This window comes from Macrobrachium rosenbergii, chromosome 22, assembly GCF_040412425.1.
Source record: "Macrobrachium rosenbergii isolate ZJJX-2024 chromosome 22, ASM4041242v1, whole genome shotgun sequence".
Classification (NCBI taxonomy): Eukaryota; Metazoa; Arthropoda; class Malacostraca; order Decapoda; family Palaemonidae; genus Macrobrachium; species Macrobrachium rosenbergii.
Genome location: NC_089762.1, coordinates 25,717,627 through 25,735,257, shown reverse-complemented (window position 1 = coordinate 25,735,257; position 17,631 = coordinate 25,717,627). Strand labels below are relative to the sequence as shown.

General features: G+C 36.9%; 2 protein-coding genes across 2 annotated transcripts in view; one reads left to right on the top strand and one right to left on the bottom strand.

Annotated features, from left to right (window-relative positions):
* Window positions 1-17,631, bottom strand: part of LOC136850681 (uncharacterized) — a 210,535-nt gene that overhangs the window by 139,708 nt on the left and 53,196 nt on the right. The window lies entirely within an intron of this gene.
* The window catches only part of LOC136850680 (major facilitator superfamily domain-containing protein 6-like), a 62,886-nt gene that overhangs the window by 538 nt on the left and 44,717 nt on the right, over window positions 1-17,631 (top strand). The window lies entirely within an intron of this gene.

The window sequence follows — 17,631 nt, the reverse complement described above, 5'->3', positions numbered from 1 at the left end:
AAATATATTTACAGACCCCAAAAACTTGTCTTCAAGGTTGAGTTTAGTGATCTGTGTAAGCACTTTCACCAGCTGATTTTCAAGTCAACTCAACCCTAAGAAAGAAAAATCAATAAGTGTATTAGACTGAGTTGAACTGTTGATGCCGCGAGCTCTTTTGTAAATGAGCTGAAATAAAGCAAAGATAACCCACCTTGGGGACTTTCACCACTTCCGTTCGTGTGCCCCCTCCCCCTTCCCCTCCCACGCTGGCCCGTCTATCCGACCACAACCCCCACCCCCTCAACCGACCCCATCCAACCAGAGCAGCTGTTGCAAGTGAACACCGCTGTTGCATCATTTGCTTGAGATTTTTTCCTCACCGAACCGTGTGCACGTGACGAAGCTCATGTCTCTCGGAAGGACTACTTCCACATGACCATACAGTGTTATAGCTAATCAAGACTTTGTTTTGTGTGTTGTGCATTCGATACAGTTGAAACTCTGTACTGATAGGCTTTTTGATTTTCTAAAAAATCGCGAGTTATGTATGTAAATGAACGAACGTTTTGTACATTACCGTAAATTCGAACAGTCGTTTTAATTACAAAGTACTGATTCTCGGAGTTGTTAAAATATAAGTTTAATATAGATACCATTCTCTCTTCTAAACTTGAGAGAGAGAGAGAGAGAGAGAGAGAGAGAGAGAGAGAGAGAGAGAGAGAGAGAGAGAGAGAGAGAGAGAGAAGGTCACGACTTGAGTTTTTAACATACTTGGCATATAATGCTCCCTCAAACAACTTTAGTGAACTTAACTTACCACTTCGGCACTAGGTAAATGTGTCACAAGACCAGGTGTTAAGGCCTTACACGATGAGGCCAAATCCGTTGACTTGGGGAATTTTGGTCAATTGTCTGTATGTGTGTGTATGTATGTATATATATATATATATATATATATATATATATATATATATATATATACTGTATATACATATATTGTGTATATATACATACATACATACATATATGTATATATATACACATTCATATGTATATTTATATAGTATATATATGTATATATGTATAATACATACATATATACATACATACATACATATATATATATATATATATATATATATATATATATATATATATATATATATATATATATATATATAAATTAGTACTTACATATTTCAGAGCTACTTTTAAGAGGGTTAATAACGAATACATAGATATGACTAGAGGTAATTAAAACATCTACAGAAAAATTTATAAAAATGATAAGTGCAGGGTTCATTTAAAGTTGAACATTTGCAATAGATCATACAGTAGTTAATATAATGTTGCCAGTTTTTACGTGATGCAAGTAGCATTCTTCCTCGTTCTGACCATCGTACCACTAAGTAACTCAGGCAGATTGGAGCGAACATCCTTTTCATTCTCACTCAAGTTGGTATTATGTATCAAGTGTCTTAGTACGTGAATATTCTCACTAATCTTTGTTCTAAGAATAAACTGCTTCTGTTGATTTAAAAAGAAAAAAAGGGACCAGTTCTTTGAACCGGGATTACTCAGCTAAATATCCGAGTACCTCCATTGTTGGTTGTGTGTGACCGAAGTTGTATTTCACAGACACTGAGCGATTTCATGATCTCAATCAGACAATGCAGAACGACAGAAAGCCACGAGAAGACAGGATCGAATAAAATGCCCTTGTCTTCGTTATATAAAAAACACGTCCAAGACTCGAATCAATGCCCTAAATTCAGACAGTTAGATTTTAACTGCCTAGGCAAGCCGCTGATGACATTTCACACATACTTTTAATAATCCCAGCTTCCACAGAATAGGGACGCAGCTGTTGTGTAAACGTAACGTTTTTGTAAATGCCAGTGCCAAGATGTGTCTCGATTCGTGAACACGTTCAACCTGATCATGCAGTATATCATGGAGCCCTCGGCCGAGATTCCTCTTATACTTCGTGGCCATGTTTTATATTTACCTCTCAAGTTAATTGGTTTTCTATAACGACCATTAATTTGTTAATTAATAATCCACAGAATAGAATATCCATACAAGGCAGAGACTCATAAATCGAGGTGAAATAAACGGAATCTTAATCACTCAAAACGCAATTTGCATCCACATATATTTTCCATGTGTAACAACAGTTTGAAGGTAATAACTCGTTTATATTTGCGAACGTCCAGCCCAGGACCAGAACCTCTTAAAAGCTAGCCTTTACTTAAGTATGCAGAATTAGGGTTCCTTCATCTGAGCTTCGGGACGATATATAACATCCGTCGAGTCAGGGCTTGCTGTCTCAAGCCTCTTTTTTTTTAATCACAATTTTTGACAGTGCTCGAACCGTTATAATTCATCAGTAGGAAAAGGTTACCACGATTGCATAGTTAGCTGTGAAAGATTCAAACCGACTGCTCCCCGAGTTAAATCTCAAGGTCACCGAACTGCCACATTAGCTAGGTGCTATTGTATTCCGTCCACCCACTCTAGAGATTTCAGGCTTATCTACACAAGACGGAAACGCGGGTGAAAACATAACCTCCTAAAGTCGATGAAGGAAGTATTAATAATCCATAGAACTTATAAACCTGATGCGTCTGTTTGCGTTTGTTGTAATCAGTCTTTAGTTTTTAATTATCTGTATACGGTTGATATCATTGTCTTCCCATAACTTAATAATTCGGCCATTGTAGCTGCAGAGCTTCTTTCGCAAAAACAATGATGTACCTGATGTGCCAGCTGTTTTGCAACATCAAATCACAAAACTATTAATAGTTTTCGTCCTTACGACAATCCTCTCTCTCTCTCTCTCTCTCTCTCTCTCTCTCTCTCTCTCTCTCTCTCTCTATATATATATATATATATATATATATATATATATATATATATATATATATATATATATATATATATATATATATATATATATATATATATATATATATATATATATTATATATATATATATATATATATATATATATATATATATATATATATATACATATATGTATATGTATATATATATGTATGTAAATTATATATATGTATATGTATGTATATATGTATGTAAATTTAATGGGATACCGGGGCAATGCCTCGAGAAGGTCCCTCTCCTTCACCATACCCACCTACGACTATTCTTTCATCATTTACCGGGAACAATAATGGGCCGAGAGGTATTTATGTCATTTATGACGATTCCAGACAATTCGACGCCGGCAGGGAAGGATCTTCTGCAACGTCAAGATACTCTGAGAAAAAAAAAAAACTTACTTTTTCTCATGTTTCGCAGGAAGTGAAATCTTCCCTGCTTGCAGCTCTTACCAATTTGATTCCTTTAATAATTAAATCAGTATCACTCATTATAAAGTTATGATATCCGATGTCCAAGGCGCAAGAAGATAATCTTGACACAATGGCATTTTTGCGTACTTGTAATAATGAGATAATACGTCTTAAGAGCGTATAAAGATGTTTCTGTCAGAACGTATGGCAGCCCAAACTTCCCAAGGTCCTTTCGCATAAAGCAACTCGAACATTTTCCAAACTCTGGGCTGATGATGAAACAAACAGTAAAATCTGCAGCAACGGTTACTGTTGTTGTTGTTGTTTATGTCCCAGCTTCATCTGGCCTTATGCCAGCACGGAATGTCGCACTTCAGAGCATACCATAAATAAAAGGTTTTTTTTATACATAATCTGCTGGGCAGAAATATTGCTAAACTGTATTGCAGCAGGAAAAGCAGCACACTTCATTTCCTTCTCTCCACAGAGCTTTAATTGATCGTCTTTCATGAGAACTTCCTATTCTTTTTCTTTCCTTTTTTTTTTGAGGGGTGTAGAAGAATAAAATTATAATATTTTCACTGCTTGGATGATTCACTGGTGAGTCACTGTAACCTCTATTCTTTGCGTAATGTGTTTTCTTTATGATGTGTCACTGAGAGCATCCCATCCAATCAAGGAAAGCTGAATTCAAGATGATAGACCTGAATCTCATTGATACACTTGTTTCAGCTCCGTCGGAGAATACACAGAATCCATTGTCTGTAAGTCCTATATTACAGTTTCTTTCTTAAGCTCGAAACAGGTTGCCCAATTAAAATTAAATTTCTGAAGGAATTCAGATTTGATACAGTAAAATACAACGGAACAGTATGCTGAGAAGTCTGCTCACTTCCAGCCCTAAAAGAAAGGAAATTTAAAAATGCATAAAAAAAAATTAACCAGAGATAAACGTACAATTCTAAAATAAAAGACAATGCAATGAAATCAGTCTTTGTGTGCGTGCGTAATAATGTATGCCTGGTCGTTGCTCATGTGGGTGGGACAGGATACCTCCAAAGGCAGGCAAACCAGCACAGAAAGCCACATGCTGTACAGAACTAGTGATATGCAGTTCACGTGCATTGCCGGGAATTTCTTTATTTGCAAATCGAGATGTTTAAGACACAAACGGAGACGAATCGGTTCATGGGGCGACATGCTTATAAATATTACGATGGTACGCAGCCAAGAATACCAAACACCAAATAATAAAATCAGCGTTTACACCAACATTATCCGCGGTCGTAAACATATTTTTTTTGCAAGTGTATCAAGAAATCACACGGGAATGAGTGACATCCCCAGTTTATAAAAAATATACTTTGACATAAAATCCAAGTTCCTTTGGGTACAAAATGTTAATGTAGGTAAGGGCACGAGAGATTCTATTTTTAAAGGAATGACCAAATCATTTCCCTTGAACGCATACCCGTCAGAGCGTCCTTGACATTTCTTGGAAGGTGACCCACACTGTACAGGGATACCTGACAGGGCAAACGTACGAGGGCTCCTTTCGGGAAAGAAAACATCCTTGGGCACGAACGTAGCGAAGAAAGTTCCCGAGAAAGTAACTTTCCATGTGCACAATTAGGTTCAACAAGGTAATTGGACATGTGACGTTACTCACCCTGTGGAGATGAGATGGTGGGAGGAGGGGCTGTGCTGTTTACAGAATGATTTAGCAATACTTTTCCATTGCTGTTATGACGCCAGACTTCTTATAATCAGTCATTCATTTGCAAGACACACACTCACACTCTCACTCACTCTCTCTCTCTCTCTCACTCTCTCTCTCCAGTTTTGACGCAAATGAAGAAATAGCTGACTTAAAGGAGATGGATAACTCTACTGTCATGAATAATGAAGACATGGGAGCAATAGTTCTTACATAAGATTACTAATCGAATAACAGAAAGCAACAACAACATACCACAGTGCATTCAAATGCACGCCAGACGCGTGCCATCGTAAGTAGGGCGCAATAAGGAAGCTCGTGCTAAAAAGCGACAAGATATCATGCTATTCATAACTGTAGGTAGGTCGGACAAGTCAGAAAGGAATGAAAACACCCGCCAGCAATATTTCGACCTGTCAACACAATCGGGAACACATCTCGAAAAGTTTCAAAGACAGGAAATGGAACGTCACCTCTCTCATACTGCGAAGATGAAAACATTGGTAAGACCGTAAAAAGGTGGAACTTAACAGATGAATGGTTTTGATGACGTTGGTAATCATCTAAGATGTATCAGATCTTCGTCATTTATGGTAAGGGGTAAACATCGCTTCATATAAAAATTTCCTATAAGTGTAAATAGGCAACATTCCTTGTACTGGCAATTAGATAAAAATGAATATGCACACGAATACCCCAAATGCACAAAAGTACTGTATATACATTATGTAACATATATGTGTGTATGAATGGCTTCTCTAATTCCTCGATTTCCACACCCTTGACAGAGAGTGAGAAATAAATGCTGGTGGTTTAATTAAAAGGGTGGTTCGTATACATGCATAGCGTTTATTCAAGTGATATAAACACGCCTACTAACAGTCTGTAGCAGCGAATAATGTAGAACACTCGGTCCTGATTTCCTGTTCCTCAGCATTTTTCATTTCAAAAAAGATTTTCAAACTTTATCCTCCATAACAGTCGGGTACAAGATCAAATAGATTTCTCTGTATGTGCTATAAATAACAGCTGTTTTGTCATTAGGAATCAGCTCACTGAAAATGGTAGCGACTTGTTTTTCACGCAAATATAAACCTGATTACATTGAAATGACGCGGGGGAAAAAATCTTGCATGAATCACGTTCCTGATACATTATTTGTTAGTGGAATTCTATATTGAAGCTTTCTGTTTACACATGCTATATATAACTGACCCTTTTATATATATATATATATATATATATATATATATATATATATATATATTATATATATATATAATTAGTATATTTTTATATATATGTGTTCAACATTAAGTCGTTTCCCTAAACTAAAATATAACATATTTACTGCCAATTTCATACTTTCACTGGTGAATCATGGATGAACACCCCGTGTGGAAAATTTCCACATTAGCTCCTTCATACACCTACACAAAAGGCTAATGAGCAGGGCGCAGATCCCTCCTGCGCCACTCACCTCCATCTTGCATGCGTTTTCGCCCTTCCTTTCTTAAAAATTCCTTCACAACAACTGTCCAGAACTTTTTAGGGCTTCCTCTCCTCCTCCGTCCCAGAACATCAAATTTATACACTCTTCTCCCCTTCCTATCGTCCTCCTGGCTAAACTATTTCAAACCAATAAGATCCCTCCTGTGCCAACCTTTCTACCACTCCTTACATCTTCTCATTCTTTTTAATGCCACATATATTAAACAAACCACTCATTTCGACAGCTTCAACCGTTTTTCTTTAATATGCATTCAAAATCCAAGCTTCACTTCCATGAAGGAGACCTGGCTCAACAATCCCTTCATTCATTTCCATCTTAACTTCTAAAGACACTCAGTGTCTTGTCCCAATCTTTTGTACAAACCGATGCTCCATTTTTTTGTAATCCTCTTCTCTGATCCTGTCATCATCCACTATGTTTATTCCTTAATACCTCTTAATATTAAGCACCTCCATTCTTATACTTTTATTACTAACACTCACTGCCTCATTTTCTTAGTTTCCATTTAATATCAGAACCTTAATCTTGCCCACATTTACTTGCACCTTTCTCCTTCTGTAAAACTTTCAAACTCATTTGTTAGTATTGGCACTTTCACTTCACAATCCCTAACCAGTTCTGTGTCAGCTGCAAACATCAGCCATTCCACACACTATTCATGGCTTATTTTCTTATCCTACAACGTTACACCTTATTGTTCTTTGTCTCAGGCCTATTTTTACACCAAACCAGTCACTTTACTATCTATATATTGTAACTTGGTTGCTTTCTACAAATTGTAACACGATTCCCTTTCATCAAGAACTCACTGAAATGGTCTCAGCAACTTATCTTCAATACCAAACATCTTCAACACTTTCCACATTGCCTATCATAAGAATTTCGTATGTATGCCACATGGCCATACTGATATTTCCCTTTACTATCAAACTTCTCACATAAATATTCAATAGCAAGCATCTACACACACTCTTCCCCAAGTGTTCTCCCCTTATCAATCCCTCTTTCATTTGTCTTACTTTCTCAATCAAAATCCTGCCATAAACCTACCTTAGTTTACTAAGTAATAATTCGGTACCATTATACAATAAAAGAACAATTTCTCTCACCCATGTCTTTTCCTCATGTATACTTTACAAACCCTGATCTGTCACTAATCGCACAATTACCGTAGTGCTGAGGCATCTTATTTTAATTCTGTCAACTCCTGCCTGGTGCTTTTCCACTTCTCAACCTCTTAACTGCCCTCCTTACCTCATCAACAGTCGTTTCTACAAACATTCTCACACTCCATAGCACAGGACGGCAATCCCTTCTGACGGCATCTTTAGATCTTTGTCTTTGTATCCACTGACCTTTCTCCATCTACTTACCTGCAGAAAAACTTATTCTCCTTAAAACTCTTGCTCACCTTCTTCCCTCTATTTTAATAACTGTACTTGTTTTATTTTTCTCTCACTTTTTTCTTGACTACCATACCCATGTTTCCTGTGTACTACATAATCTGTACTGTCACGCTGTTTAATTTCCTAATCATTTGAATATGATTGATTCTGCATTCCTTAAAATCCCACCATAAAGGAAAATGAAAAAATTTTACTTTCCCCAAATGAAAGTCTGAACTCTTGCCCTGGAAATAATGGTAAAGATGACCTTTAAAATGATATCGACAAACAGATGTAAAATATTAAGTTTTTCTGATACTTTCTGACTTGGTCTTGAGAATTTGATATTCATTTCCATAGTAAATGCTTTCTTAATTCAGTACAAACGTCCCCTGTTTATTAATAATGGGGATCCACGGGGGCGGGGGGCGGGCGGGTTAAAAGTCAGTATTTCAGGTGGGAGGGTGGGTCCAGCAAACAAAACAAAATTAAATCATCTGAGGGATCCTAACCAAACCTAACCTAGGTCTCCTAATCATACCTGAATACCTGACCACAGTGTGAAGCCCTAATCCTTACGCGACCTGGAACGCCGTAATTTATAGAGTGAAATTTAGCGATGCATCCTAACCTAACCTTCTCAACCCTAACCTAATCTAGGATGCCTCTTCCTAACCTCACCTAGTTGGACGCTGATCACAAACAGTATTAGGCAATGTACCTTATTCGTTGTCCTCTTTATCAGTATTCCCAGAGGGAATAGGCAACCAACCCAATTTAACTCTAAGGCATTAAACACTGGCAATCTGGCTTCCCACTGTGATCCCCTCGTTTGGGTGTAGACTTAATTGGGTATGTAATGAGTTAACCAAACATCTCTAATTGATTATTGTCAAATTTGCCAAAATCACACAGAAATTATTAGAAAACCCATATTTCACCTTTAAAATCCTTACTGCTAAATAGCCTAAGCGAATCAAGGTTTTCGGTCGCTGTACACCTCCAAATAAGTTCTGACTAGAATACTGCAGTTTTTTCGGACTAACACATTACAGTCTCGTGGAGAATGTTTGCAAAAAAAATATCATTACTCTTTATATACGGCTCTTATAAATATCACTACTGATGTACTGTCAAATGAGACATCGGTCAAACTTTGGCGACCCCTGGTCAGTTACGCAATTTTCTGCAAAAAAGTTAGCCCACCTTAATGAACATTGATAACTGATCACCACATGATTGGCAGTCACGAAATGTTCGAAAAATCATTTCTCACAGCTTGTTAGTTATTGTCGTAATTACGAAATAGAGAACGCACTACATTACTGGGCGCATATGCCAACAAAAGGAATCTTAATTTCTGCATTTACTGAAGCATACCTTGATGCCATTTACGCAAGATAGCCATTATCAAGAAAAGAACGAGTTTCATGGCTTGACCACTGTGATCTCACGAAGGCTAAGAACTCGTAGCTGTTTAGTGTGAGAATAATTTTATATATACATACATATATACATATATATATATATATATATATATATATATATATATATATATATATATATATATATATATACGAGTATATAGGTCATTGGTGGGTTTAATCCACTAAGGGAAACGCGAGGAGTTAAAAGTACAAGGGTCCCCTTAAATTATGACTAATTAACTTTCAATAGGTAAACTTGGACAACGGGCACTCGGTACGGCTACCATTCTGTCACTGTTCTCTGCACACGTCTACTCCGAATGGGCGCCGGGGAAAGTATCACAACCGGGGCATCAATTTGAAGTGCCGCCCTGGCATGGCATCGGCTATAACCGATGGCGATTGGTTGTTCTAGACCTATAGACCTAAAGAGCCCGGGAACAATTTTGTCCGTTATTCCAATTCACAAAGGAACACACTGTTTTGGCAAACTCACAAAGAATTACACCATTTGGGGAGGGGGTTGTTATAACTGCTTGGGAAACGGCCCATATATATATATATATATATATATATATATATATATATATATATATATATATATATATATATATATATATATATATATATATATATATATATACACATATGTGTGTATATACAATATATATATATATATATATATATATAGTATATATATATATACATATATATATACAGAGTATATATATGTATGTATATATATGTATATATATATCAGTTCATTTCATTTTCTATTTAAGACCACAGAAGAAATCGAATCCAAAAATAAAGAAATTATAAGGTCCATCTGTTTACCTGATTCTGGCGAATTCGTTCTGCAGAATTCGATGGGCTACGTAGTTTGACTCAATAGAAAATTCCCAAAAATATTGTTTAATAGAAGTGCCTGAGGCCAAAAAGAAGGCCGTACTTGCAACAGCAAAAAAATAAAATAAAAAAAACGCTAATTTTGACACACTGTTTAACGTTAGCTCGTATGGATGACACCTTTAGACAACATATCTCATTATTTGGGAACCCCTTGTGTATTAGCCTATGCGCACTACCAAGATCAATATAACAGCATCATGCACTAAGTACGATCAAAATATTGATGAGCACACTGGAGTCTTGAATTACCGCTAGTGGCTAGACCATGGTAATGATAGTACAGCAACATCATCAACATTATGATGTTGCTGCAAATAAAGGAGTGACGGCATAATTGAATATTACTTTCTTATTATCTCTTACATTGCTATAGTCGTAGCGCAGCAAAATTGCAACTACTACCCTACTGCTAATAATATAAAATAGGCTACTAAAAATAATAGACTTATTCGTGATAAAAGTCTTATATTTGCCGATACCTGCAATATGGCTCATCACAAAGTACCAATTATTTACGTTAGACTAGCATGAAGTGGCTCAATTTGTCACTTTGACACTAGCAAGAGATGCCTTTGGACCAACAAAACCGACATATGATCTTGCACTTACATAGTTACAATGTGTAACATACTCTGAGAACGAAGCTTTCATTTAATGACAGTTAAAATGCCACAATGAGCCTAGGCTATAAGATAGCAAACGCTTAGTGCTCTAGCCCCGGAAAAACTAACAATAATCTATTGCTCATAATTAAAAAATTACTAAACATACTCACGAGGTGTGCAGCATCAATCGTATTACGTAGGTTGCCGCATCAACGACTACTCCGTGGAGGAAACAAATCCTGGTTTAATATGGAGGAATCGGGGTAGTCTGACACATGTGCTCATTGGCGCCTTTATTGGCGGCAAGGTGTCACGTTACGCAGAAAAAACTGCCCGGTTGACACTAGCGTAACACACACTCAAGTATATCAACACCTGTAATGATGACATTCAACATAAGACCTCCAAGACATCTGTTCACAACCTTGAATATCTTAAGAGGAGTTTTGTTTTACTTATTACCCAATTTTACTCGTGTGTTCACTAGCATAGTGCTAGTGTTACAACTACCGAATACACGAGTTATCGATACAGTAGTTAATCAGCAGCTGGACAGAAACTTACATTAAACAAATATGGTGCTCGGAACAATGTTCGACATAGAAAATTTTATGACTAACGTACAAACGCCGCTTAATCTGAAACGTCAGATAGGAGCTGACTGGTTCTTAGTCTCATATAACTATCCCGTCGGCTCGGTGAGCCTCACCAGTCCCTATAATGCTTCAGTTACTGGGTGCTCTTCCTGGATGGCTGGATCTGAGTGACTGGGTAAATTAAACTTACTTGTTACTATGTCTGGGTCAGTACAGCTGAACAAGTTTTCCCCTAAGTCAACACTGTTCCTGTAAGATTTTTTTTTTTTCAGCGTTCGTGAAGTCCGGCTGGTTTGCCTTCTAATATCAAACAGAGAGCGATGGGCGTGGCTTAGGCCATGAGAGAGGATATTCGTCAGTTCAGTTGAGCTGACCATTGCAATAAGAGAAATTAATTGATCTGAATTTCTTTGCAAGAGATTACCGTAGGGAATTTACAGAATCATAGACACCATTTCCTAAAATGAAGTCCTCGGATCATTTAAATAAGATCTTAAAAATCTTATGAAGAACTTTTGCAAAAACTTTCAACAGTAACGATAAAGATAAGGATGCTCTTGATATACAGAGATAAATCCCTGTGTCCTCGGTATTAAATCCAAAGGCACAAGTCTGAATCCTGGTTATGGCAGATTTACTTATTACATATGATAATAATAATTCCCTTAGTGAATTGGACATCAAAGCGGTATTTATGTCTTAACATTTGTGATATATACAGTATATGCGCAGGAAAACCCACAATATTTTTCACAAGAAATTTCAATAAACTCTAGTCTTCTTCTTACTGAAATGAAATGGAAAATAAAATTTAGGCCAAAGGCCAAGCGTTGGGACCTTTGAGGCCATTAAGCGCTGAAAAGGACATTTCGAGTGAATAGGTTTAAAAGAACCGGAGGAAAATCTCACAGTTGCACTATAAAATAATTGTTAGGAGAGGGTGGAAAGTAAGATGGGAGAAAGAGAATACGAACAGAGGTACAGCAAAAGAAGTGAAAGGGGTTGCAGCTAGGGGCCGAAGGCATGTTGCAAAGGACCAAAGTTTAGTAATACCAGCTACGGGAAATCTTTATATTAATTCTAACAAACTTATTCCAGTTGCTTGTTAAAAATTTAGTATAAAATGGCATAAGTCATGTATATATGTATATCTATATACATATATATATATCTATATATATACATATATATATATAATATATATATATATATATATATATATATATATATATATATATATATATATATATATATATATATATATGTGTGTGTGTGTGTGTGTGTATAACAGATGTATAACAGATGCCGCGTAAGAACTTTGCATTAGATAGGCTGGAGTGACAAAACAAAACGAAGAAACAGGTGGTTGAAAGTATATTTGCACCTGACAGGAGAGGACCCCCAACCTCATCTGTGACCGAGTCAGTGCTCCATTAACGATTGTTTTTCTCCTGCAGGTGGCCCCACGCCAGGCAAACTATCTTCCTTAATATCAATGCGTCTTACCTGTTTGTTTTGGAACAAATGGAGCGATTCTTTTGTAATGTCACCCTGGCAAATATTAATTTCTACCACAGTGTATCTGTTCTCTTGAACACGTCTAAAGACGAAACACTCAGGATTTATACCCTGTGTTGCATTCTTCCCTGTGAGGTCTTCCGGTGATTACTAGCGTGGCACTGACTATTTTTTTTTATTTCTTTTATGGAGCAACTCCCTTTTATATATGTCAGTTGTTTTAATTTCTAAATCCAACCCGGACCTTATACCTTCCCAGTTATTCAAAGTGTTGTTATACTTCCATGTTCGTACTGTCATCTCTTTTTTTGACTTTCCAAATTACATGTCAAACCAAACACTCCTAAAGTTCCATCATCCAGAGAAAATTTTTGGTATAGTTTCCCAGGAGTGTAAATTCTCTCTCTCTCTCTCTCTCTCTCTCTCTCTCTCTCTCTCTCTCTCTCTCTCTCTCTCTCTAACACATTGCTAGTATCACACGTTGTTGGTACAGACTGTTTAGACACTCAATTACACTAACACCTCCATTCAGCAACACCATCACATGGCACCTTTCCCTTCGTCGCCTTTCTAAATGTCCTCTTTACACACTCTACAGTCACCTCTACGTGAACTCTGTAATTCACATTAACCTCTCCCACTCCTGCAATGCTGAGGTTTTCCCTTCTTCTCTGCTTCTTCAATCGACAGTTCCTCATAATTCTGTCTGACTGCATCGCCCAATCCTCATTTTTTTCTGAATTCAATTTCCCGTTTAACCTCGCCTTTGAATTATTATTGCTTTGACCTTTACCTTTGATTATTATTATACACCAATGTACCCATACTGTCAAGAATGACAACAACATTTACATGATTTTGCAATTGCACCATATTTGTAATATAAAAAAATATATCCTCTTCCTCTCCCTTTTCTAATTTGAGATTTTATGATGTTTGACGGTGGATTGCATATCCCGTAGATATGAAGTGTACTTAGATAAATAAATGGTGTGTGCATATATATATATATATATATATATATATATATATATATATATATATATATATATATATATATATATGTGTGTGTGTGTGTGTGTGTGTGTATATATATATATGTGTGTATTTATGTATGTATGTGTGTATTTATGTATGTATGTATATATATATATATATATATATATATATATATATATATATATATATATATATATATATATATATACAGAAAAAGATAGAGACTATATGTGTGTGTGTCTGTGTTACCGCGTCATTCGTGTTAAATTCTTTGTTTACTTGGTACATAACATAACCCCTGACTATGACATTCAAATTGTGACTTCTGCCTAAATCACTATCAGGAAAGTAGAAAAAAATAAAGCGATTATGGCTAAACTAACGATACGATATCATGAGCTTTTAATAACATTTCTTTCCTATCTTTCTGTATAATTTTTTGTGCTATCATGATGTCATGGGAGCATTTAGAGAGCCCCTTATTTGCCCAGCTGGTTTTAAGCTGAAAATTCTGCTTTCGAGCGGAAACCATTAAAAAGGTTAACGTTTCCGGGACATGATTAACAACACTGATCAATCTTCTTTCTTCTAGGCTCTCGCCAAGGGGGAATGGGAAGGGAAGCGTATTTGCGCGATTTTTAAAACAGGAGAAGTATCATAATGTCTACATTTCATTCTATTTGCTCACGGCAGGGGATCTTGGGTATCACTGTGACCCACTGTTACTGGCATCAGAACTTCAGACCCCTTTCTGGGTACGTTGCATGTTTCAGTAACAATCGGTAATTTAAATATTTGTTTTACGAGGCAAGTGCCTTAACGTCAACTCAACTCCTTTTAATTGAATAATCTAACCCGGTTCTTCCAAAAGATTTACATCACCGCCTACGCGAATCAATGAAAGAGTCTGAAAATGCTTTTGATGGAAGACAGAGTACAATGAAATTTAGGAAGAGTAGAGTGAAATGGAAACCGGGAAAATTATTGTTAATATGAATGGTAGAAGAATGAACGCGTATAAGGAAATATTTAGGAATGACACAAATATACAGGATGATGGTATAAGAAGAAGGAAATCACAGAATAGGAGAAGAAATTTCTTTAGTAGGCTGTGTGCAAAAAGTTGAACGTCTGCAGAAACCAGAATGGGAATGTATAAATGAATTGTGGAGCCAATTTTTCTTCAATGAAAATGAAGTGTGAATCTGGAATGCGAATGAAAATAAGGAGGTTGAAGTTAATGAGATAAACTGTTGGCATAATTTGGCGAAAGAAAAATGATAAAGTTACAAGTAAGACTACCTTTTGTGAAAGATTGGATCAATGTCTTTTGAGGTGGTTTGGTCATATAAAGAATGGATGACGATCGGTTGGTAGAAAGTGTATAATTAGGAAATCTTAGAAGGAAACAAGAGTGGAAGATCTAAAAAGTGCTGGACTGGAGGAGTGAAATTGGTATTGGAAAGGAAGGGGCTCCCTTCATAACCAGTGAGCGCGAGAGTGAGCGCGAGATAAATGTGAATGCCTGGCTGTCAGTGTGTAAGAGGGGTTTGACGTGTTGGCGTGCTGATGGCGTAACTTTTCTGTGCAATTTTATGAAGCGGTTAATGCTGTGGAAATTTACTGCACAGGAATTTCATCCCCGACTCAGCAATTTGAATATGAGTATGGCAGTGGCCACTGAATCCGTTTCCCTTGGGCCGACCCCTCCGCCTTTTAAAATACATCTAAATGTTAAAAAAAATCTATGACCCAATTAAAGAGCATTGATAACCCAGACAAAGATTACTTTTTTTTTTTTTTTTGCATGCCAACAGTGACCTGTAAACCTTTGGGTTAGATCACACGTGATAAAAAAATTGAATTATCTACTTTCGTTATGATCGCTGGTGTTATCATAAGCTTTAGTCTTTATCACCAAGTAGTGTGCTCGTTCTGAATAGCCTCTGCGTGTGGTGATGCCTTGCATTGCGTCATGTTCTGTGCGTCATGAATGAGATATGGAGTCCCCACACCCGCGCACCACAATGGGATTTTTTCGAAGAACTCGTTCAGGGTGACATTTTTCTTCTCGAAACCTTTGGCTCTGGATCAAGCTTTGTTACTTACGCATATCCTTTCACGAAATATTCTGGAGTGGGCGGTTTTCACTTCCATCTTTCGAAGGTAACCGTCACAGGGAGAAATGCTTCGAACACGTGATACCTTTTAGCAAGGAAACTTCAAAGTTGATTTTTACAAGACTTCCAGGAAGATTATTAGATCATGAATTTTCAGTTTTAGCTGAAGTAATACGAATATGAAAAACTGAAGAGCAAATTAGGCTCGGTTACGCAACAAAACAGGCACCTTGAAACATTATCGAAAGTATTATGTCATTACAAAGATCTGACAGATGAGGTTTCACGGTTCAGTAGACACAAATAGGAAAGGAATGAGTGGTGTGATAGATTATAGTTGGTAAAACTTCACATGGCATACCATACATATGGCGCAGTTGCCAAGTTTTATTTTTTTATGTTCTTATGCTGGCATAAGGCTGCATTATCGGCCAAGACTGGATTATCTTGACGGATACAACAACAGTTTCCAGACGAACTGTCTTTAGGTGTAGACACAAATCTGTGCAGCAACTGCCTTCCCTCTCGTAGTCAACCATTTTCCGCACATTACGTTGAGAAAGGAACTGGATAACTATATTGCCGGACAAAGTATGTACAATTCGCAGGTAACGATGTAAATATGCTTTGGATATAGATTTTAGTAAACAATAACTACAATTTAATCTACTATGCAATATGTATTTGTTGTCCATATGTTTCTTCTGGGCGTAATATAGATAGTCTACAGGGGCTGAACTCCATATTTACTTACTAGAAAATGAGCGTTCACATAATTTCCTTGATAAAATGCAAATACAATGCAACTGCAGGGGACGTGAAGAACAATACAATATGCACCTATGAAGATAATAACCAATGTGCGCGAGACTATACAAATTTTCGCTAAACCTAATGAGTTTTATGCCCAAAGCTTTCCATATATGTTCAGTTGTTAGAGCATTAGGACGTGCATGGGACATTCCCTTGAGGTCTTATTTAATCGGTACCTATGGTTAAAATAGTCAGATTTACTTATCCAAGTACAAAGTCGATTATGAAGTACAGACAATGTCGCATCCCGCTTCTTGTCCGACAAGATTAGACTTTGGCAAATGGGCACTGTAAGCTAGTCAAATTACGCAGTTCCGGCCTTTTTTTTTCATTCTAAATCGCTGTAAACCGACATCTTACATAATGTCTTTGTTTAGAGCCACATCACTTTCCCTGTGCTCGAGTAATTAACTTGCCTGAAAAAGATACGCGCACATACACTTTACATTTACTTATATAAATAAATGTCCTGGTATGCTATATTAGACTCGCGCAAGCACACACACGCGCGCACGCATTTTCACGTGTGTGCTTTCCTGTGTGTTAACCAAAGCTAAATTCATGAGACAACGAAACTCATAATTCTCGGTGCCACGCGGCGCGAGCAAATCCTCTTGACAGATATGGCAACCTGGCCAGCGAAGGTGGTTAGCAAAACAATGGCGTGCCATCTCCCCTATAAATAAAGCTGTCACCTTACGGCGCCCTGCCCATTCTCCCATGTTG